The following is a 24,100-nucleotide window of genomic DNA, read 5'->3' as shown; positions in this document are numbered from 1 at the left end:
AGAAACTGTTCATGTAGGTTATCAAGCAAGCAGGTTTTTTTTAGATAGTTACCTCTTTCACTATAAATTTTCCTGAACTGTCCCAGGATGATAGGTCTCTGATTTACTTTTTCAGGTTAGGTACAGCTGTACATCTGATATAGTCAGTCCCAGGATAATAGAAAGTTTGATATTTCAGTATCTTTTCAATCAATGAGAACTGACACTTAATCTCAAGAAGCAGAAGTTTGTATAGAAGGATTTTGGATTTATTTTCTATTAAGTACTTTTAAAGCCATTTGCTAAGGGAAATGAATCATAAAACTTTGAAAAAGGAGACTTCTTTTGTGAAAATTAAACAAAATGAAAAGCGACTTTAAAGAGGTTTGCAACTCCTCTTGTATCCATCAGAGTCCAGTGTGTTCCTTTCATCCTCCAACATTTAATTAAAACTGTGTTTTTTCTCATGCTATACTAATTTTTAAATATTTTTAGGTCAAAACAATATTTCTGTTGCCCATGTGCACAGCATCCAGAATAAATTGCTGCATAGTCTCCCAACCCAAAAGCAGTATGCATAAATGAATATAAGAAACAGGTACACTCCCTTTTACAGTCAGCACTGAAAATGTGGTAGGTATTCTGAAATTTTAAACCCAAGCATTTTAGTCCTACAGAGTACTGCCATTTTGTCTTTAAGGCTTTTTTTTACCTCTGAGCTTTCAAGCTGTATATTAAAGATTAATCCATTAAAATTTAAAATGGAAATTTTAAAAAAATCCTACTTTAATCTGTAGCCCAATCAAGAATCATCAGAGTAAGATTTAAATTTTAGGACTTAGAAGTGAAAAGAATCTTGCATAAAGAGGTAGAATAGAGCTCATCAAAGCATTTTTCCTTGTCTTCACTATTTTGAACTCAGTGTGTGTTTGTATCTGTGTATTTCAAAGGGGAGCGGACAAGAGATTATGGGGGCCACATTAGTATAAAATATCAGATCATAAAGATCTGGAACTGTCACATTATTCAGACTATAGGGAGATTAAAAAAAAAAAAAAAAGAGGTTTTAACTTTGTAAATGAGATTGTGAGAAAGCAGAGTTATAGCTTTCTATACTATGCTGTAATAGCAAATTATGTTCAGACACTCTTAATAAGATCTCAGCCACTGAAGCAAAACAACTCAGCTGGAATGCAAAACAAAAACAAACAGGAATGCAACTCCAGTGCAATTTGAATTTAAAAACAGCGTCAGGAAACTCTAAATGAAAATTAAAACTGCCCTGGCCAGTCCAGTGAGCAGCTCCCAAATGGTTTTAAGACATGCCAGTCCTAGATTCAGACCCTCAAACGTTTTGTGGGAAATCCAAACATAATCCCAAAGAAATTCAGAAAAAACTTCAGACATGTCTTCAGGGGAAGTCAAAAGTCCAGCTAACCTGGCAAGAAATTACTCCAAAAGCAGCACAAGTCTCCAACAGTATTTTAATCACAAATACCTATATTTACTCTTTTACATCTCTTTTTCATCTCCTGCATCGACTGCTCAGCAGAATACCTCAGGCCTGCCTTAAATTCTGAAAGCCAGACCTTCTAGTTTTCAGATTAGCTGAACACACCCATTCCTCCATCACAGAGTCCTTTTGCCTTCCTTCTGCTCTTGGCTGTAGCTGTCTATGTGATTAAGCTTCACTCATATGCATTGCTGTATTTAAAAAAATACATACTAATAGAAGCATTTCCTATAAGATTCCTTATTTCCACATCAGACTGAACTCATTCCAGCAAAAAACAAATTTGTTCTTTGGCTTCTAGCTATGACAGTGATTAAGACCTTATTCATAAGTAGTCAGTTGATATGTATTTTCCTTCTAATAAAACATTATTAATTTCCACAGCACAGAGCCAAGAGGCCTCTGCATTATCATCACACTGTATAATAAGGAATTCAGCATAGTAAATGATGAAGGAGTCAAGAGAGATACACCTTCTCTTAAAAGTCAAAATATTTGTTTTTCTACTGAGGGTTTTCTTATAAAGCATTGCCAAATGCAAATGCCTAAAATGCCAAATTTTCCGCTATTATTAATGAACTGGGTGATACAAAAAGTGACAGCTGAACAACTGATTTTAAAAAAGGGAATATTTCAGAATTTTCCTGTCATCCATCTTCTCATGCTGTATTGCTAAACCAGCCTCAGTTGTAGGGAAGTTGCTGAGGTTGGCATGTCCTCATGGAACACCAGCTGGAATGAGCAGGTTTCATACATGGCTCTATACAAACACAGCTTGCTGGCTACTGTTTGCTACATGACCTTCAAGTTCAGCTTTTTGAAAGCGTCTAATATTTGCCATGTAAAAAAGAAAATAGGTGATACTTCTTTCTTTATCCCAAATATGAAGCTTGTCACTAAAATTTTATCTTCTTGAAGAATTATTCTGCTCTGAAGTAAGCCAAACAGTCAGTATCTTGTGAGCAACTAAAGCTCAAAATTTTAGAATCATTCCATTAGGGCTCAAGACTTACTTCAGCTCTACTTTTTGTTTTGCTTTGTTTTCCCTTGTAGCTCTTAATTTTAACTCTATAATATGTGACTTATCTTTCATTTATGTGAGCTGAGTGTAGAGAGTATGATGGTTTAAAGAAAAGCACATTTGGTCTTAATCACAGTTATAAAACACACAACAGTATTTCCTTGCTTTCAGTTAACAACTTTCAAGTCAGCAAACTTCATTATTTCCTCCATCATTTCTCTTGAATATATATAGTGTGAGCAAGCAACTGAATTAAGTAATTCTGACTTGATATGGGATAAAGGTTTCCAAGCCCTAATAACTAAGACACTGGGGACACACATAATTGCAGCTGGCAATAATGTGCATAATGGCCCCTGTAAGTGTGTGAGGTAAAATCTTTCTGGTTCAGAAGTCAATAACAATTTTGCTATTGTCCATATCCATCCTTTCTCCCCTCAGATAACAGTGCTGTGACTGGGCTGTCAGATCTGCCTACCTATACTTACACTCAAATAAGAACTTCCTGATTGCAGATAAAGGCTGTTTTGCAAATCACCATCACAACCAGAACCATTCAAGGCTTCACAATCCTTCATACATCCAAACTTGTTACTACAGACAAAAATATGATCTCTTCAAATAGCCTTAAAGGCTCTTTCTGTCAGGTGCAGATCTTTATGTATAACCGATGCTCTAATCTCTTCCCTGCACAATTGCCATCAGTAACATTATTCTTTCTTTCTTTGGCAATTAGTTAATCTTTTTGTCCTTTCCTTAAAACTACATTTAAAATTTTCCACATTTATTTTACTGACATTAAATATCACAAAAATGTGTTCCTAAACAAGTTTTTTCTCAGGAGTTACACATCAGAGCAACAGCCATCTAATACACTTGTGAACTTCTGGAAATAATACCTTGTGTTTAAATAAATATTTTACTCTACCATTTTGTCCACAGGACTAATAACACAGACAAGAGTTCACTCAGAAAACAGAAATAACGTGTATTTGTGCAAGAAAGAAAACAGGCAAGGTAGGACTAGAGAACACATGAATGTATGACAGCAATCATTCACCTATTTGTAGCTGAAAGAGTTCTCAAAACTGGTTTTTCAAGATGTGGGCGGAGGAGATTCTGTTTTGAAAGAAGCTTTGGAACTGTCACTAATGTAAAATCAACTAAATCACATTCCAAATTTGTATGTATTTTCAAATTAGGAATACACATCCAGTATTAAATGCTTTTTTTAGTAGAGTGTAGAAAAGGGGATGATAATTTTAATTTTCTTTGTTCAGCTCTGTCATTCAATTCATTAAACTTTTGATGAAGAACCCTTCCTGTTTATCGATGTTTTAGGTCATTGTATAGATAAGTCCTTGCATTAAAGTAGAATGGGTCTTATGGCAAAGGTGAAAATGAAAGGGGTTTTTTTCTCAAAATAATAAAGATAATTCCAGAAAATGAGAAAATAGTAAATACTCATTAATTTTAGATAAAAATTCCAAATAAAGGAAAAAAATCCCCAAATAATTAAATAAACCAAAGAGTAAAAATGACATTAAAACAGCCATTCATGAAAAGTGGTCTAAACAGTGATTTTATCATCAGAAAATTTTCACTAGAATAAAATACAATTAGCAATATAATATAAATAATGAAATCATTAAGATGGTATGGACTGAAGAAGTCAGAAAGGTCCCAGGAATCTGAACACATAAACTTTAAAACTTTCAGAGCTGCATTTTCATAGTCAAGCTCTCCAAGCTTCTTGAAAACCAGTTCCTTTGAAATAGCAACCTAAACTGGATGTTAGGAAATCACAGAGCATCTGAAAATGTAAGAGTTTCCCTGCATGGTAGGGAACAGTGTAAAACCAGAGCAGTAAACATCCTTACCTAGGTATGGTAGAAGTCAGTGTCCTAGCGTGGCTCAGTGTGGTCAGTCAGCTTGGAAGGGAGGCACAATCAAAGCAGACAGAGAGGTGAACTGTTCTTCCCCATCCAGCTGTCTGAAAAGTCAAGAGATTTCTCCTTCAGAGGCTGAGTCACTTAAGGAGGAGGTAGGAGGTGTGGAAAAGGGTGGCACCTTGTAGAAATACCAGATCAATTAAGAGTACGAGTGAGTTGTTATCCTTATGTGCTTGCTGTTCTTTTCAAGTGCAGTAGGGTTGGGTTTCACAAAATGAACTGCCTTCGCAGATCTTGGAGCAGAAAACCAAGCAATTATTGTTTGGAAAAATAGACTAGAGTCATTTGGATTTTCCACAGAAGTGCATTTCCACAGAAATACATGTTGCAGAGCTGTGGGGCTGCCTCTCAGCTATAGAGTTGCAGGTGTTTACAAGGGTGAACATGAAGTAACACCATATTTCACCACAGAAAAATTCTGCAGAAGTGTTATGTGGGGAACACACACACTGGGATCTGAACTGCATTAAGTATTTGCACAGTTTGGGTATGTGGGCAGAGGCAAAAGATGCGGGGGGAAATCCCTCCCACATGAGATCTTGTTGCAAGTCTCTCTTATCTCGGCACATTTGCATTCTCTGTCAGTATTGCCAGCAATAAACAAAGGAGGGAAGAACTCGTGTTCACTTTATTTTTCTTTCTTTAAAATGGCTGCCAATAAGTTCATAGGCTGAGAACTGCCTTGCTATTAATATAGATTTAATGCTAGTAGTATGAAATCAATACTTTTCTTACAGGAATACTGCATACAACTCCATGCTTCTGTTTAAGATTCAGAGGCTGGTTTTAATGTATTTTATAGAAGCCCACCTTATTTTATATTTGGGGAACTTTTGTAATGAAATATGTGAATCGTTTAGCAAAATGCTGGCCAAGTTTTAGTCCTATTGTCTTTTGTGAAAATTAAGAATTTCTTTGAACACAAAAAAAGCAAACTGATATGAATGAACTTAGTAATAGCCTGTATTTTTGTTCATGGTAACCTTCTCATAGGCTTGGTACTTAGTAGTATGTAGATATTCTCCAAACATGGTTCTATCTGATAAAATACAGCTGATGAAGCAGAGCAGTAGACAAGTAAATACCATATACAAACTATTAACTACCACAAATCTCAGAATTAATGAATACAAGCACACACACATTTCTAAATTTTGTACATCTCAAGTTCTGTGTCTCTTAAAATAAAAAATACTTACAGCAGTTCTGGAATTTTCAGGTACTATGTTTATCTTTGTACAGTCAAGAGGAAACTTTTGTGAATACATCTCTTTACAGACATACTGAGAATTTAGTTGCCTTCCATGTGAAACAGATGTCTTTCATCATTAGAAATGAGGAATTAGCATTAAATAGGTATTAGCTTTAAAAAATCTACATGCACTTTAATTTGAAATGGACATCTAGCTTTTATTTATAACACCTGAGACTAGGAATATCTTCCTTTTTGAAACATTTTTCTTTCAAAATTCAGGTGCTACGTGATATGAATTTGTTATCCTTTTCCAATCAACCAGAGAAGCCCCACTTGTAAATCAGAGATATGCTTAACCTGTCTGACAGCAATGCCTTCTTTAGCTAAAGTGTTTGAGAAACACTAAGAGAGATGCAAACAATACAGTCTGGAGAAGTTAAATTAATATTTTCCTGTATTTATGGCCTTTGAACACAGAGAAGAAACTATGGGGCAGAGCAGGCCAGTTCTGCTACCCAAATTAAGCCCAAGGCTTATTTTTAGGCAGTCCTTGCTAAGTCTTTGGTGTCTGGTGTGACAGAATAGACAGTCTATAGGAAAATGCATACATATGAAATTCCAGCAATGGTATGACCTCAGCCTAGGAATAAAGCAGGCCAGCTGCCTTTTAGTGGCTGATCTGTGACAACCAGTATATTCATTGGATGGTGAGGTTTTGGTGTTAGCTATGCTGATCACATAATATTTCAAAGCTGTAAAAAATAATTTAAACTTTTTTAGACTAAAGCAAAGCTGACTCACTAATAAACAGTTTGTCCCATTTTCTATATTGTAACCACATGCAAGCATTGTTCCTAGTGAATAAATATATGATGCAGTGCTTTGTATCAGGAATTGAATAGTTTCAGCATACCTATAACAGTGAAAATGACCCATACCTATTTTCCATGAAAAAAACTTCGCATACTCTGAAGTAATTCAGCTTTCAGAAATTCAGAGGAACTCAAACTTTGCCTCTGTATCTCAATATAACAATTAACACTCACAAATCCAACCATGTGAACTGTCTTGCAGTCAGGTTTCATTTTTCTTTTAATTCTCTAGGATGGGGTCCATATTAAATTGAAGGAAGGATAGAAGTGAAATACAGCAAAATGTAATTTCTCAGGCTATTTCAGTACTTGAATTATTTCTTCCTTACTACCTTTCTCACTCTTAAAAAAACATCCAAGTTGAAGCACAGGCAGATAGTATTCTAGACACAGATTTTTTTCCATAGTGTCAGAAAAGTGCAATGCAAAACACAAACAATTTGTATTGACAACTGATGATAATCAACTGAGTGTGAAATTTAGCTAATCATTGCACTGGGCCATGTACTACTATTGATTTTTCACATTTCAACAATTTTTTTATTTTTCTTTTTAGTTCAGCCAGTAAGGTGCTTTGGAGCAAACAGTAACTTGTTTCATATCTATTTATCTATCAATAATCTACTTGCTGGGACTTATGTAAATACTGTGCTTTTGCTTGTCATTATCTCAAGAAGAAATGAGGGAGTTCTCTGAAAAATTGATACAGACATAACTGGAAATATCCTAGGCTTATATAACTGGATATAAACCCATCAAAATCCTTCTGATAGTTTGATTTAGCAGAGTGTGTGGCCTGTCACAATTTATGACAGAAAACAAGAAATAGCTTAGAATTCCTCCCTACAATAAATCTTCTTCATTCTTTATTAATAGCCAGCAATAGGGACACATTAGTGGTTAGTAATAAGAGGTCACTATCTCTTGCAGCTTAGTTTTTAACACAGTTTGGAGTTTGAAGCAGGCTCATTTTAAATACCTCATCTACAATGGAGGCTTATTTGCCACCCAAGGAATTCTCACAATGCCTGCTAAGAAACTGCCAGTAGGGGATGTTGACTTCTAAAATAGAGTAGCACTGGCAGAAAACAACATAAGTATTTCAGAAGTGCCATTATTTACTTTTGAATGGCTTATTCAGTGTTATTAAAGTCAAATGCTTATAGCATCCTACAGCAGAAATATTACCATACTTCCCAACTCTCATAGTTTTCTGAACAAGATGATTGTGCTCTACACTTTTCTAAAAAGTCTGTGTCTCTTGAATGCTAGTATAACGTATTTTTCTCTACATGATTTTCTTGTCAATTTTTGTTGTTTTTTTCCATTTTTCAGTACAAAACATACTGCAAAATATTGTGCTACATCCATATCTTTGTTAAGGTTTATAAAATGGCATCATGAAAATAGCATAATGTAGGCTAGCTCCATTGAGCTTTTATGTATATTCACAGCACAGAATTGGGAATGAGCAGTGACTCAGAAGACACTTTTTGGACAAATATGATTCTGTGACTCCTCCCAAAAAGGGAGGGATATGTTACACTTTTTCATACACTCAGTCCTCCAAAGGAGAAGTCCTGTAATACTTCAGACTTTCCAAGTAGGATTAGTTTAAGTGCGGTATTATGAGTTATAAGATTCTATAATTGGTACATCCAGAAGATGTGAAGACAGTCTAGCAAATAATATTCCATTTTTTAGTTTCAAAATCAGATAAAGCAGCTACATTTATGCTATTAAATGAAACATACCCAAGCCCAATATCTGGCCTGAGGACAAGGAACACAGCATGTTCTGTACCTGTATCACTAAAGTTGCTTTTCAAAAAGAATTGTGTGACCTCATCCACACTCCTACTGAAAGCAGTCCAGAGCTTGTAACAGAGAAATCTGTCCATGCCTAAGTCTTTTTCAGAGACAGATAATTGGCATGAACAATACTATGTCAAAGAATGTGTGTGATAATAGTATGGACAGAGGATATTGCTCAGGTCCAGATTCTACTCCTACTAAGTTAACTGGTAGGTTCTATTCATTGGCCCTGATTTCTCCAAATTTAATTGTGTTTGATAGAGCTCATGTCAAAAGATGACTGCAACTAAACACTCTGAAACATAGATAGGTGTGGGCAGTGGATGGTGCCCAGCTGCAAGGCAGCATTTAGCAGAGTGACACAGCTGGTTGATGTAATCTTTATCGGGGAGGTGTGTTGCACATCTGTGCCACCTGCACATTTTTCTTGTTTAAGCTTAGTGTAAGCTCACCTATGTATGTAGACAGCAGTTCCAAGAGGTTAAATCAAAAGGGAAGGGGTCACTTATGCACAAGAGCCCAGTGCAGCAAATAGAAAAGGAAGAGATGCTCATGCATAGGGTGACACCTTCCTGTTGAAGGTGACTAACACAAGGCCTGCTCCTCACTATATTCCTAATCCAGCACTACATAAAATAAACTGATGGCTGGGACCTGTGCTACCTCTTTATACAGAGTTACTTTTCACTCTGGTCAAAATAATTAACAAGGGAATATATTGCCTGTGGGTACACCCTTACCAAGAGGTATGTGTGACTCAGAACCAGATTATGAATGTCTCTATGAATCCTAGCAGCATTCATGGCTGCAACACAGAGGAGAGGGGCAGGTTATTCTAGCATTATAAATTCCCTCTGAAGATTCTGGTGCTCCTGCTCCTGGATAAACAAAATAAAATACTAATGATCTAGTGTGATATGGAAAGGTTCTTTCTTCATGGGCTTCCTTGCTCTTACTAGGATATGGGTTTAAAAGGTAGATAATGTCTGGAGCTGCCTTGCAAAAGGGCAACTACAAGGGGTGCCAGGTGCCTGTGGTATTTGTAATAACTTTGTCCTTTCCTTCATACTCAAAAATTAGAAGTCTTCTGCCTAATTCACATGCAAGGCTCATGCTGTTACAAATCCGATGATTAAGAGATGCCTCTGCCCAAATTGAGGTGAAGATGAGGCCTTAAGTCAATAATACAGATTTATTTGAACAGGAAAAGTGAGGGAGAGAGATAAAAAGAAATAGTAAAGAGGTGAGGGGGACAAGGGGATTGTGGTGGGGGGGAAGGAGAGAGAGAGAGACAGATGGGGATCCTGGGCTTGTTCAAAACTTTTCACCATTTATACATCTCTTAGTAATTAGTATTCTATCTTCTATTGATAGAATGAAATTATTCCCTCTACTCTAAAGCTAATTAGTCTGCATGCTCAGTCTTTCTCTTCTTTTGAGTTGGTGGGTTTCTTGGATCAGTGGGTTATGAGTCAGTGGTCATGATCTCCGTCTGTGAAATGTGTTTATTAGCTTTTTCTTATCCTGGGAGTCCTCCCAAATGTCCTTGTAGCTTGTAAACTCTGCTTTCTTTGTGTCTACAAGTAGTGATATATTTTGCTTCCCAAGCTTTGTTAACCTACCCCTAGAACTGAGACTACTGAAACGTCAAGCCATTAACTTAGGAAGTTCTACAGGCAAGTAGTTTATCCTAAAACACACAGACAGCAGTATCACCTTTATACAGCCCTAGTTCCATGGAGACATATGTGGGGGGGCCTTGGTGGCCATTGGTGGTCACAGATGCCATCTGTCCCATAAATTGACTGATTCTTGTTTGACCAGTGGTATGCGTATGAGCCATTGCTACTTTTCACAGAGTTCACCATGGTGAGAATTTTTGTCCAGATCCATTAACCAGGATGTGCTAACCCAGATCTTGCCTCTACCAGACCTGGAATTAGGGCCTTCCTGTCTCAAATTCCTCCCTTCTGTGCCCACTGTGGTGGCTTATCTTATGGCAAGTTCCTTCTGTGGCCTTCTAGTGTTTGAGAAAGGTAACTGTGCTCTTTAACTTTTTAATACACACTTAACTAACCTTCTCAAAAACAGGACAAGAAAGCAACAGCTGATAACAGCTTATTTTTACCAGCAGACTACCTTAACCACTGAGTTTTAATTTTTTGTGCGAGTGAACACAATTACCTGGGGTTTTCTACCTCCTGAAAATTTAAATATTTACTGGAGAAAGAATAATGATACAGATATTTTATGTGGCATAGAAATACTGGCGTCACTACTGTCAAAATAAGTATTTAAATACTATGCATGGAGTTCTCATTTTTCTTTTTATGCTGTAATTTCTCAGTATTTTATCACTTGGATTATTAAAATAGATAGACATAAGAGTTATTTTTAATATGATGTAGCAACAGTTGCTGTGTAGAGGCAGAAGAACCTTAAAACACTTTCACTAGATTAAGTTACTGTCAAAGTGAGTACAGCATTTCACAAAATCTGCTATTAAATATCATAATGCACCAGAGATAATGTTATGTTTTATGGATTAACTTTTGCCAGCCAAGCCATTTCCTTTAGTTATTGTAGGATCCTGGGGACGACCTTTCAACTGGTTAAAGTAAGGCATGCAATCCTTTTTTAACCACACCTTTCTCAATACTGGAAGGAGTACTGTCAGAGCTTTTTCATATGCATTTTTTGAATGCTTAGAAAACCTTAGTCATAATGTAGATGTATTAGCAACTCATTGTTCTCCCAAAGGGTGTGGCAAAGTTCATAAACTAAAGGAGGAAGAAAAAATGCCATAAATAGTATGTAAAATAACTAAAATCTTTTACATCTTCTAGTTGCCACAGAAAATGTCTGAGCAGTGTCTTCTGTTCGTAGCAGGTGCCAGTACATTTCCTGGAGGTACATAGACTTCAGTGTTACTGGGCCTGATTTTTCCACAATTTGAATAGGTCCTTACTCTGCAAATAAGTGAAATATAATTCAGAAGTCCCCGAAAGTCTGGTCCATAGCAAGCTAAACTTCAGTATTTTGATCTTGCACCACTGCCATTACTGCCTTAGCTAAAAAACACAGTTACTCATTTTATCAGTTACTGTTAAGATTAGTTATTTGAGGAAAATTGTGCTGAAAATCTGGTGAAGTCAAATAACACCTGTGTGGTACCAGCTCAATGGCTGTAACCATTTTGTAACTTCTGTTTTTGACAATCGCTTTCTTATTAATTTGTTACCAGTGTCTGAATTAACAAAGATCATTCACATAGGTGGCTAAAGAAATGAGAATCAGATTGTGACCAATAGTAGTAGAGGGACTGTGAGAATAATGATTAGATGTGCTTTTTTCATTAAAGAGTGACTTTGTAATATCTCTGTCAAATCCCTACTCTGTCAAATCTCTGGGAAAGAACAAACAGTGCTAGTCTCAGGAAAAGCCATCTCTTTAAAAGATGTTAGAAGAGGCTAAGTTAAAAAGAGGAAAGTTTTTTCTTGCTCCTTGTCTGAAATGTTCTTACAGCATTTAACTGGTCTTGAGCACTGTAAATACATAGGAGAAAACCCCCACAGGCTGGTTTTTTTAATAGTGCAGATAAGGACATGTATCTGCCCTGTAGAATGATATCCATGTCAGGAAGTTCACATTACACTTATCTGATAGACTGGTTCTCCTCTCCTTGCCCTGGTATTGTGTTCAGATTTCCTGCTAGGGCTAAGCAGCCTTCTCTTGTAATTCTTTCCTTTATTATTTGGATAGAATTAGTTGACTAAGAACTTGATTGTCATTTGAAAACCTACATGGAAATTTCATACCAGTCAAAACAGCCCAATGAACCAGCATCCCACCTATTTAATGAAATCTCTCTTTGACATACATTCAATATTGGTGTTATCAGCAATGCTTAGCTGCAGTGCATGATAGCCAAATGTTATAGATTGTGATCCTGTTCTCTATCCACATCAAAGCTGAATGTAGGCATGAAAGAAAGATTCCCTGTTCCTGGAAGATGCTGGCTGTGGTATAGTTAGCATAGAACAGCTTATTGTAGAAGAGTTGTTAGGAAATTCGTTCTTAAATCCATAACTGCAAAAATAAGACACAGACAAAAATGCGAATCAGAAAGAATGCAGTTGAACTTAAAAAGGTTCAGAGAATTAAAAAAAAGATAACTGAAAATGCATAATTACTTCTCCCCACATAGAACAAGCTAGAACTGAAAAGAGGTGTAAGTGTAAAAACATCACAAATAGTTTGAGAAGGGTGTATTTCAATTCTCCCCTGGTGCAAGAGCTATTTGGCATCAACATTAAGAAAAAAGAAGAGAGGAGAGGAGAGGAGAGGAGAGGAGAGGAGAGGAGAGGAGAGGAGAGGAGAGGAGAGGAGAGGAGAGGAGAGGAGAGGAGAGGAGAGGAGAGGAGAGGAGAGGAGAGGAGAGGAGAGGAGAGGAGAGGAGAGGAGAGGAGAGGAGAGGAGAGGAGAGGAGAGGAGAGGAGAGGAGAGGAGAGGAGAGGAGAGGAGAGGAGAGGAGAGGAGAGGAGAGGAGAGGAGAGGAGAGGAGAGGAGAGGAGAGGAGAGGAGAGGAGAGGAGAGGAAGAAGGAAGAAGGAAGAAGGAAGAAGGAAAAAAAAGAGAGGTGTTTCTATACATTGGATGGATGTAAGCTGACCTTACTGCAGGAAGATGTATTTCCAATAGATTATGAAATGCAAGTTTATTTATATGCGTGTCTGCCTGTACTTGTTCATGTGTGTGTGTGTCTGCATGTTTGTACTTATACAGGCATGTGTGTGTACCCATACATCAAATAGCTTAATGAGACACAAGCTTGTGGAAGAGAAGAGCAGCGATGGTTACTAAATAAACAGAAGTTCCATTGGGCTAAAGAAGAGCCTGACAAGCAAATTGATAGAGACTCTAGGGACACTTATGGAAAGCAACTTAAATGCTCTCCCTGTTCTTCCTCTCTTTCCTGAACTCCTGAATTTTGCTTTTGTCAACTGTTGGAGACAGAATACAGGGCTGAACAAGGAGTGCCACTGTCATGTTATGCCCCTATGGTCAAAATTCGTATAAGGCACATAACTAAAATTGCATTAAAATTCTTTCCTAATTCTTTGATGATGATGCAAACAATTAGCAATACAATCAAAGTGATACCATTTCTCTGTGGAATGTTGATTCACCAGGTATTAAAATAAGCCTTAGTGAAGGCTTATTCAGCCCCTCAACTGAGAGTCATACAGCATTGTCACTTTTCTTTCTTCAGATTTTCTTCTTTATTTACATGACAAATGTGGAGAGTATGCATATATGTAAACATGGAGAGAATTTTACTTTGTTAGTATCAGTTTAAGACCCTTTCCTTACTAATAAATACCTTTGCAATCCAGTAAAATTTTTCACCTGTTCAAATAACAGAAAAAATAGCAAAACAGATTTATGACATATATTGAAATGTAGTTCATCTGCAGGAGTAAAATTGAAAATGGTATCACAGAAATGGCATCAGCCCTCCACATTCCCCTTCCAGCTTTCCTGGAAAAGAATTCAGCTGACTTGTTGTTCTCCCTTATCCACAAAATTAGAAGGTTTAGTAGTATTTCCAAGTATCTTCCTTGGAATAAACTTCAGGTGCAGATTTCAATAACTATGTGAACTATGTGAAGGTCAGGAGAATACATTTCCTAAATTAACCTACCTGCAAACAGGGAAGCTGAAGAAAGAACTGAGCTTTCTTCTTGCCTTTTCAAAATACTTTTCCTTTGATATAAACTGGCCAATAGACTGGTATCGAAGTCAGTACATTTTAAATACCAATTTCTTCTTCCCTTTAGTTGGAAGTAAATTATATTTTTCTAAAAATTTTTTTCCAAATTGTGAGTACTTTGGAAAGAATGTTGCCAGAAAAAACTTTTACATGAGTTTTAATGTTCACTACGTGAAGAAGAATTGAAATTTTTTACATTTGTTTTTGTTGCTGTTGGTAAATGAAATGAAAACAAGGCAGGGCTTTGAAATTGGATGATTTTTTAATAATTTGGGTGATATTACAAGGGAAAGAATCAGAACAGAATTATAATTATCTGGATGTAATCACAGAGGCCCAGATAAGTTCCTCAGGCTCCAGATCCCGCCACGGTGCAGTAAGAGCATAATGTGAAGAACCCAGTAATTTCAGGTGCTGGCTTCTCGGGATCTCCATGCAGGCTATTAGCCTGAGAGACCTAAATGCCAATTAATGTGTAAGTAAATAATTTGAATTCTACTCAATGAAGGAGACGCCAGACCAATGACATCTATTTTCAAGCACTTGTTTCCTCAGAGCTGGGTTAGACTTTCCATCACAGGCAAAAAAAGCTAGGCTACATCAAAAGCTAGGCTCCTATCTCCAAGTTTATCCCTCAAGACACCACTAAAGGAATCTCAGATTACATATACACAGACATAAATACGGATTAAAGTAGGTCAGAGGATTGGCTGTGGAAGTTACTATTTCTCTCCACTGTTTTGAAACGAAGCTTAAAAATGACAAGTCGGATTTACGCATCTACACTGTACATACCTATACATGTCAAATGAATTCCATGTCATGGCAGGATTTCAAATAGTTTTTTTTCTCTTGCAGAAAGCAATGGCTTCTTGTCCAATTAAAAGGAAAAGGGAACAAGGATGCAGGGGTTTTTTTCTCTCTCTGTCTAGACAAAATTCAAGCTGCAAAGCTTATTCTGCAGCCTCAACAGTACTGCATCTATAAAAATGTACTCCCCTACTGCACTGTGGCCCCTTACAAAAAAAGTGTGTCTAGAAAACTGTAATCTGTCCATGTAGGAGTCTGACATACAAAGAAATTGTAAGATCAGAGAAGAGAGAAGAGAGAAAAACAAAAAAAGTGCTTTCCTTTCATACCTTTCATTCATGGATACTAAGGAAATATTACTTTTATTCTTAGAAAAAATGTACTATTTTTCTGTATTTAACTCCTCTAGCTATAGCAACAGTAAGACTTGAATTTGGGGGTTTAACTGCTTCACTTATAGGTGTCTATTTTCACTGTGTTCAGATCCCTGATTTCAGATAAAACAGTATAAATGAGTTTTGCCATCTTCTGTGAATTTGTGAATAGAACCTCATAGCATTGTGCATAATCACATTCTTTGAATTCTAAGTATATTCTTGGTTTTCTTAGTATAATTTTGAAATAAGCAATTCTGCCCCAGAATATTTGAGACTTCTAAACTTACAGTGCTGAACTCATTTTAGGTTGAAGCAGAAAGCTCCAAGCTAGTGAGCTTTGTTGTAACTTAATTATATGGCCAAGCTGGGTGTGTGAAAATATCCAGTGCGCACTGGAGAATAAATTGCTGGGTTTGGTTTTTCTTGATTTACAAGTTGCTATAAGTGGTGCATGTTCCCAGGGAGTGGTGAAAAGTAGGGGTGTGTTAAACAGGTTTAAGAACATTTTAAAGAAACACTGTCAGGTTTGAGGCATAGTAGATTTGGTGTACATCCTCCCTCCTTCCAAATAACATTTTCTGTTTCTGTGGTTACAAACAGCTGAGCTGCACATTGACTCTCTGTTTAAGCAATACCACAAAATCCAGTGTAGCAGTTATGTGTCACACTGTTGCTCTCCTTTTTTCTTTATTTTTGCCACCAGTGGGGAAACGAAACTGCCAGAACTGCTGGTCTTTGCACTCCTTGGAGAGCTCAATACACATTCAGTTCAGCCAGCAAAATCTTGTGGTTTTCTGCAAAAAATAGCTGTGGTGAGGACAAGCAGCTTCTGCATCAAACAGTTCTCTGCTCAGAATTGTACAATAGTTATTTGATAGTGCTGCTGGGGCCATGACTTGAAGGTCTGAAACTCCCCAGTATAAAGTCTGGGCTTCAAGTTCCCAGGAACCTTGGAAATGTCCCATGACTTCGAACCTAAATCTTTTTTCTTTTCTCAGAAGTTTTTAATGGAGAATGGACATAATTTTAAATCTTTTATACACATTGCACTGATTTTGAGCCTTGGAGACCTAGAGGGTATTTCCTTCTTCTGGATATCCTACTGGAACTAAGGCTAATTCCAATTGAAAATGAGAGTAAATTTTCTTAAACAGATTTCACAAGAGGTATCTGGAATATCCATTTCGATAGCTTGTTTAGGAGAATAGAATCAGCTGAGCAGAGTGTACATACAAAATTCTGTATATACAAATAACTTTTGCCATCATTGCAAACAACAGTGAAGTCGTTGTTTGGAAGGATTCAATCTTATTCTCTAGGCAGCATTTTGAAATCGATTTTTTTTCCAAAGCTGGTAAATCTGTTGATTTCATTTATCTCTCCTGTGGCATTATGCTATATTACTTACAGTGCTATTCAAAATTTTATAAAGTAAAAGAATGCCAAAAGTTCCAGTAGATTCACAGAATATTCTGAGCTGCAAGGGACCCACTGGATCATTGAGTCCAACTCCTTGCCCTGCATGGGAGATCCTCAAGAACCACACCCCATGCCTGAGATCATTGTCCAAATATTTCTTGTACTCTGGCAGGCTTTGTGTCATGACCTCTTCCCAGGAAGCCTGTTCAGTATTTAGTTATTTGAGTAAATACATCTTTTAAATTCCCTCTTCCAAAGGTAATAAGGGAGCACCACGACATGCACACAAATCATTGTTTGCCAAACACTTAGTCCATAAAAAGGGCAGAATGGAGTTGTGACTTGCAAGTCCCACTATTTGGAAGACACAGAGCAAAGGGAGACTGAAATTTGGAAGCAGGTATCAAAGTAACTAAAGTGGATTTGAAAAAAGAATGATGGAAAAATATGTAAAAGAGAAAAATTGAAGTAAGCAAGAATGATTCTCAAAGGTCAAAGATCAGTCTGATTTCTTGTACTGACAATGCAAATCCTCCATGGCAATGTTCATGAAGCGTTTCAAGAACAGTATCCTTGTAAATGAAGAGTAATGTATCCTACTGGTTTTAAGCAATGGTGGAGGTGTTTGTGTAAAAAATAGAGAATTCTTTGTCTGGAAATTGTACACTTTAGAAAAACTGCAATCAAATGAAGAGAGACAGGATGAGCAGTGATGTTGCATGAGAACTATGCCATGTACAATGCATGGCATGTCAGCTATTCCATCTACATGGCTTGTGTTTGGGATAGATTAATATCTGAATTATGCTGCAGAAGGAGCAAATAAAGGCAAACACAGAGGATGAGAAAAGAGGATTGATGAGTTGCAAACAAGACAATCAAGTGATTTGAAGACAATGAAAACAAGCAATACTCAGAAGTTTGGGCATGAGGGCAAGTTAAAGCCTCTCAATAAAACTTTTTCTCAGGATTTTGCAAGGTCAGCCTCCTAAACAGCCAAAGGTATCACTGCAGGGACTACGTGTTCGGGAAACACCACAGAGATTGTCATGAATCTCATGAATCAGTATCTCTATCATTTATCTAACTGTACAGTGCAGTGATCCAGTAAATGGGTGTTGACAATAGTTTTACAGTGAACAGCAAGGGTGAGGTTTCTTTATCAGTTTAAACTAATCTAGTACCACATTCCCACTGAAAGTAACAGTTGTTCCTGGCCTGTCCTGCCCTTGGCCGTACTCTCCAACCAGTCCCTTAAATTGCCTTGGTCAGATCACCAAACATCAAGATTTAATTCACTTCAAGTCTCATAATCAAAAGAACTGAAGCAAAGTAAGAAGAGAAAAAAATATTCCAGGTAGGCTAGGTCCATTCCATTTCCAGAGTGTGATTGAGTGGTTTGCAACATTCAGGAAACCAGCTCTTTTAAGTTAGCACCTTAATTTAGTAACAATTGGAACAAAAAACCCTAAAAACCAATATTTTAACTTCTCTCTAAATTCAGTCATATTGTTATTAGTGATTGTTACTAGTAGTTTCCCTGCCCAGCTACAGCTACAGTGTTTTTAATACAAGAGGTCTCCCACAGGATTTCAATCTCTAACACTTAGAAGGAACAATCTGTGGCCTTTCTGAGGGTGTCCCAAGTTTCTTGAAGTACTCCATTAGCTTTTCTCTCATCTACAAATCACACTTTGTTCAGATCTCTACATATGGGAAAGGTTAGTAAAAACATAATTTGGTATATGTGGTTAATTTGCCAATTATTACCAATTCATGTCCTTTTCTATATGGAGTAACTTTGTGTGATATCAACATGTTTTTTCATATTAATGGTCTTTGATATCTTTCAGGAACTGCTGGGAAGTGTAAAATTTGAGGATGGGATTTGAATATTATCACTTTAGTTTTAAAAGAAGCAGTCTGACCTCCAAAGTAGTCAAATGTGCTCCAGTGCTTTAATCATCACTGCACAGGACTCACTCCAGTAAACCATATCATTTTTGTACTGGGTAATCCAGAACTGGACATAATACTCCAGATGAGGCCTCACCAATATTAAAGAGAAAAAGGATCCTCTTCCTCATCCTGCTGGCAATGTTCTTACTAATGTAGTCCAGGAAGCTTCTTCCCTTTTTTCCATGAAGGGTGTGTTGGTAGCTCATGGTCATCTAGTTTTCTGTTTCCTGAAAACTTTCACTCCAAGGACCTTTTAAGCAAAGCAATTTCCGCCAGTGAGTCCCCAGTATGTACTGGCACTTGGGGGTATTCCTCCACTCCCTGCCCTCTTCTTCAGCTGGTCATGGTCCCTCTGAAAGGCAGCACAGCCACTGGCACACCAGCCAGTCTGCCCAGTTTGTATCATCTGAGAACCTGCTGAAGATGCACTGTGCTCCTTTGTCCAGATCAGTTATAAATATGGAGAACAGTACCAGTCCCAGTACTAAGCCCTGGCATACAGCACTAGTGGCTTTACCAGATTAGATCCAACCATCTAAAGCACAGAGCGTCCTGCTTCTTGTGATGAAAGGCAATTTCTCTTCTCCCTGAGCAGCATGTACACCATATAAATTGCTACTACCCTAGAGGGAAGACCAAGCCAGAATTAGTAACTTTAAAAAGCCCATGCTTTCTCTCTTTAATTATATACATCTTTTCATGCGACAGCATTAACCTGCTTCCTTCCTCATTTTCTCCCATTCTTGCCACATCCCATCTCTGACAACCCTGTAGAAAAAAATGAAGGGCTTCCTTGAACCCTTCATTTAATAACAAGCAAGAAGGAAGGAGGTAATCACTCATACATTGGCAACTCTATAATTATAAAGTCAATGAAATGTAAACCATCTTCACTACTGCCTTCTAAATAATTTCTTGTAATTACTAAAATATACTGATACATTTTCATTCTTCTGTTGGGCAGAAATTACTATTAAAAAGTTTGCAAAAAGAAAGAATATTAGAAGCCAAAAATCCAAAATTCATACGCAGGAAGATGTTTAACTGTAAGCATAAATTTGTATTAGAAGCAAAGGAGATGAACATAATAAATAGGCATGTTTTATTGCAGTATTTCCACTGAGGTATTTAATCACTTACAGTTTTGTGTAAGCACTAGAGAAGTTTCTCTGTGATGAACATCCAAGCCAATCTGAGTACAGATGTATTGTATCTCATTAGCACTACTACTATGAAAGGTAAAATACACAACTGCTTTGATTTATCAACAAGGTACAGAATATGCATTCAGGTGAATATAAACACAGTAGAAGCAGACTTCATAGATAGTATGCAGATGAGTGAAACTTTAAGCACTACTTTATGTGTTTTAATTCCACAGTAAATTTAATGTATGTATAACATAAATATTAGTTTACTGGGCTTAAATATGGTCATGTACAAAATTAAAGCCCCACCTGACAAGCTTTCTCTATAGTTGTCCTGAAGATTGTGCAACCATATAGTTGGGAGGAGTCTCGGTTCTGGCCCCTGGGCTGTTCATGCAGAGTCTCTGATCCCAAGGTGGCCACATGTCCCATGTATTACTTTCTCATCAATTTAGTTAATGGAGTGGTCCTTAGGCTGTACCTTGAGGATATGGTTGTGAACACCCACCTGTCTCCAGTTCCAGATGGGTAGAGTTCAGAAGAAGGCACCTGCAAGCCAGGTGTAAGAGAGACTCTGCTCTCAGTAATTCTGCACTGACCACTCCTAGGTGACTGCACAAAGGGAAAGGAAATTTCGGGTGGCTCCATAATCAGGAATCTCTGGCTCCTTGTATTATTTAAGGCAGACAGAGATGGCCTGACTCAGCTCTGAGTGTAAGTGGCAGACACGTCACTGGTGTGATGAGGTCACATATCCTCTGGTTATGTCTGACCTCCCTCGAACTTCTTTAATTTTATTGTTGAGACCTTTGAAAGTTCTACCCATAAATTCAGGGAGAAAGTTGGGATTAAGAGCAAGAAAAGTGCAAATTCTGAAATAATCACAAATAGCATCAAACACAAGGGATTAGATTACTCCCTTTTAACAGACACAAGGAAATATCTGCTCACTTCTCTCGGTGGAGAGTGATTTTCAGTAAACATGCCTAGGCATGTCCAGGTGTCAATTGTTACAGGTCCTGGACTGGGATCTGCCCCAGCTATTGCTGCCCCTGCCTCCCAGCCCCTTCAAGTTACAGCAGCCATTCCATTTTGTTATGCTGAAGCTTCAAAGAAGAATCAGACTTGAGAGCTTCTGCCATAGTTCAGAATCACTCAGTGCAATAGACAGAAAAATATGTGAAGGGTTTATTCATTATTTCTGGCATCACAAGATGAATTTGCAGGAGGCTGCTCAAGCTTTATGGACAGATTTACTACTTTAATATCAGAGGAAGAGCAGTGCCCTTACTTCTGACTGCAGGTCCTTGCACCTTCCTATGAAGCATCTCCCTCTGGGCTCTGTCAGAAACAAATTACTGCCTGGAACTTCTAATCTAGTCTAATGGTCTAATCTGGTCTAATCTAGTATGTCCATGCCTCTCTAAAGGATAACATTAAAAGCAGAAGTGTGCTTCTCCCTCCCAGCCTTTGCAACAGAAAGAGTGATTCAAATTTAAATGCTTTTGAAAGCATTGAAATGTTATAAATATTGCAGCAGAGTTACCCCTCATTTTTAAATGTGATAATTTATTTGATTTAATTTTCTACACTCTCTCTCAAAAAAAAAAAAAATCAAACCCAAAACAAAACTATATTTTCATCCAAATACTCATTAGTGCAAAGATCACAGGATAGGACTATATAGACAAGTCTGAAGAAGAGACATAGTGCTTATTTAATTTAATCACAATCTATTAAGTATTTACATAAATACAGTCCTCCAAGGAAATAAGCTTTTATTTTGCCAAGAGCAGTTCCTTGAAGGATGATAGGGCAAGAAATACTAAAGATATTATTATAAAAGGTTATTTAGAAGTATTAATTTTAATTATCTTGGATAATACTGAGGCTTCACATTCTTTCAAAAACTAATTTATTTTGCTTGCACCTGTTTATAGTTGCTTTCAGACACAGCAGTACTTTTTCCTTCTGTAACAAAGTCATATGTTCCATCCCCTTGGAAAGACACACTCTGTCTGAAATAATACAGACTCAGACAGTCTTCACCTGTCTGGGCAACTGTAGAGAACAAAACAGCCCCTCACTTATTATGATCCAAGAGAAGAACAGCTGCTACCAGGTGGGTGGGCCTTTCTCGCAGACCCTGCATACAGACCCTGCCCCCTTCAAGGGCTGCTTTCTGTACTGCAGAGTTACATCCACAGCAATCCCTTCCCCAGTTTGCATTTCCTGCCAGATCATTTAAGGAATCAAACCAAAGCAAATCTATGCTTCAATGCAGGAAACTTTCTTTCAGGGATAGGGAGCTCAGATAGCAAGAGTACAATACAATAGTACTGTTTACTTACACCTCCCCATGCATTCCTCATCAAAAGCACTATTTAATTAATATTCTTTCACAAATAAGGAGAATTTGACTGTAAATAAATTTTGATTTTACTATACAAATAAGAAGGTTGCACAACAGGAAGTGGTGTAAACTTAAACCATTCTGTAGCTCAGGGCTCATAGCAATGTTCACAGTGGTAAAAAAGATACAGTATTTTAACAAGGAGGTTCTGCTAGAAAAATGCTGACCTACACAGTCCTAAGCACTTAGTCTTTTGAAAGGTTAAACAAGTTGTTCTGTAAAATTAATTTTAAATCTAAAACTGAAACTGTAAAAAACTCTGCCTCTACCCAGAAAAATATAAATTCTGTAAGCAGATCATTGTATTCGGAGTTCCCTACTGACATACATATATTCCTCTGCAGAGGTATCTGCATGGCTTGAAGCAAATAGCTTGATGTCTGTCTCACATCTAGACTGGGAGAGGAGTATCCAGAAGACCTGAAAGGAGCTTGGTGCAATACAGGTTTTTAGGGTGGCCTAATGTAGCAGTCAATGCTGGGCACTTAATAAACCAGAGGAGATGCAGAAGCTTTATTATAAAGCAAATCTTATCATAGCTGGTGTAGTATGAAGGGGTCTCTCATTTTTATTCAGAGTTTATGAGATGTTGTTTCATTTATGATTAGTACCCTGCTTTTACCCAGGAAAAGGTGGCCACAGCTGTGCTGCCTCCTACCTGTTAAACCAGAGGTTATTATGCTCTCCTGAACCAAGGCCATTGCAGTTTCTTAGTCTGGGCAATAACTCGTTCACATTTTGCACATACTCAAAGAGAAAGCACAAGGGAGAAGCAGGAGCTCAAGCCATTTTCCTAAAGAAAATGTTCAAACTACAAATTGTGAAACAGGTGGTTCCATCTTCCCACGTCAGACACAAGGAGAAATAACCATCCTGTGTTTTTCAGATGGTGCCTGTGGTACAGATAACACTTATTTAGCTATTTTGCTTTTTATAAGCATATATACCATAAAAATTTTGCCTTAGAACCTGAAAGCAATTTAAAATATCACTTGTCCAGTGTGTGCATGCTTGTATCTGTCCATAAGCCTCCTGCTACATTTGACAAGGTAAATCCACAAGTTGAGTCTTTACCTCTTTTCAACCTCCTGAAAAATATACAGATTTTATGGTCCATCACAAAATCTCTCCTTTTTTTCATCCTGCAACACCATGAAATTTTGAAATCCTCCAGTTGTGTTACTAAAAAGCTATGATTGTTATAAAATGTGAAAGGTACTCTATAACCTGAGCTCTATGGGGAAAGACTATCCAGATGAGTCCTGCTCAATTACTGTGGTATGGTCCTTTGTATTCACATGCATTCATCTTCAGTTAAGAAGAGAACTTCCACAAAAAAAAAAAAAAAAAAAAAAAAAAAAAAAAAAAAAAAAAAAAAAAAAAAAGCATCCACAAGAGGGATTCTAAGAGTTAAACCAAATAACTGACACTCCTGTTTCTGCACAGATCATGCAGCGAAGATAGACACTGGACAGACTTTATTCTGGGAACTGGTGCTTTTTTATAAAAGTGCTATTTAATCTTACTCTTGCTTATTTGTACAGCAGATTCCCTGAAAACAGAGAGCAACACCGAATTGCCATCCTGGATTCTAGAACATATGTACAGCTTGGTGCAATGTGCACTTTGAGCAGTAGGTGGAAACAGAGCAATGAAAATAGGACCCATTATCAACCCTTCAGCACAACAAATGGAATAGCTTTCTCAACAAACATTACAGATCCCAGAATGGAGGAATGGCAGCTAACATCCACTTCATTTTATTGGAGGGCTTCTATCATTTTCTCTTCTTTCACATAAAGAGAAAATATCCTTAGTCTTCTTAAATGTATTTTTAATTTTCTTGCTTTAAATTT

General features: G+C 37.3%; 1 protein-coding gene across 2 annotated transcripts in view; it reads right to left on the bottom strand.

Moving 5' to 3' along the window:
• Positions 1-24,100, bottom strand: part of SCEL (sciellin) — a 67,324-nt gene that overhangs the window by 40,929 nt on the left and 2,295 nt on the right. For both annotated transcript variants that reach the window (XM_056488310.1, XM_056488319.1), the window contains exon 2: positions 4,394-4,506. The gene's annotated coding sequence lies outside the window, so the exon portion shown is untranslated. The remainder of the gene's footprint in view (positions 1-4,393; positions 4,507-24,100) is intronic.

The sequence above is a fragment of the Oenanthe melanoleuca genome, chromosome 1, assembly GCF_029582105.1.
Source record: "Oenanthe melanoleuca isolate GR-GAL-2019-014 chromosome 1, OMel1.0, whole genome shotgun sequence".
Lineage (NCBI taxonomy): Eukaryota > Metazoa > Chordata > Aves > Passeriformes > Muscicapidae > Oenanthe > Oenanthe melanoleuca.
The sequence above is the reverse complement of the archived record's forward strand: the minus strand, read 5'-3'. Positions and strand labels throughout refer to the sequence as shown.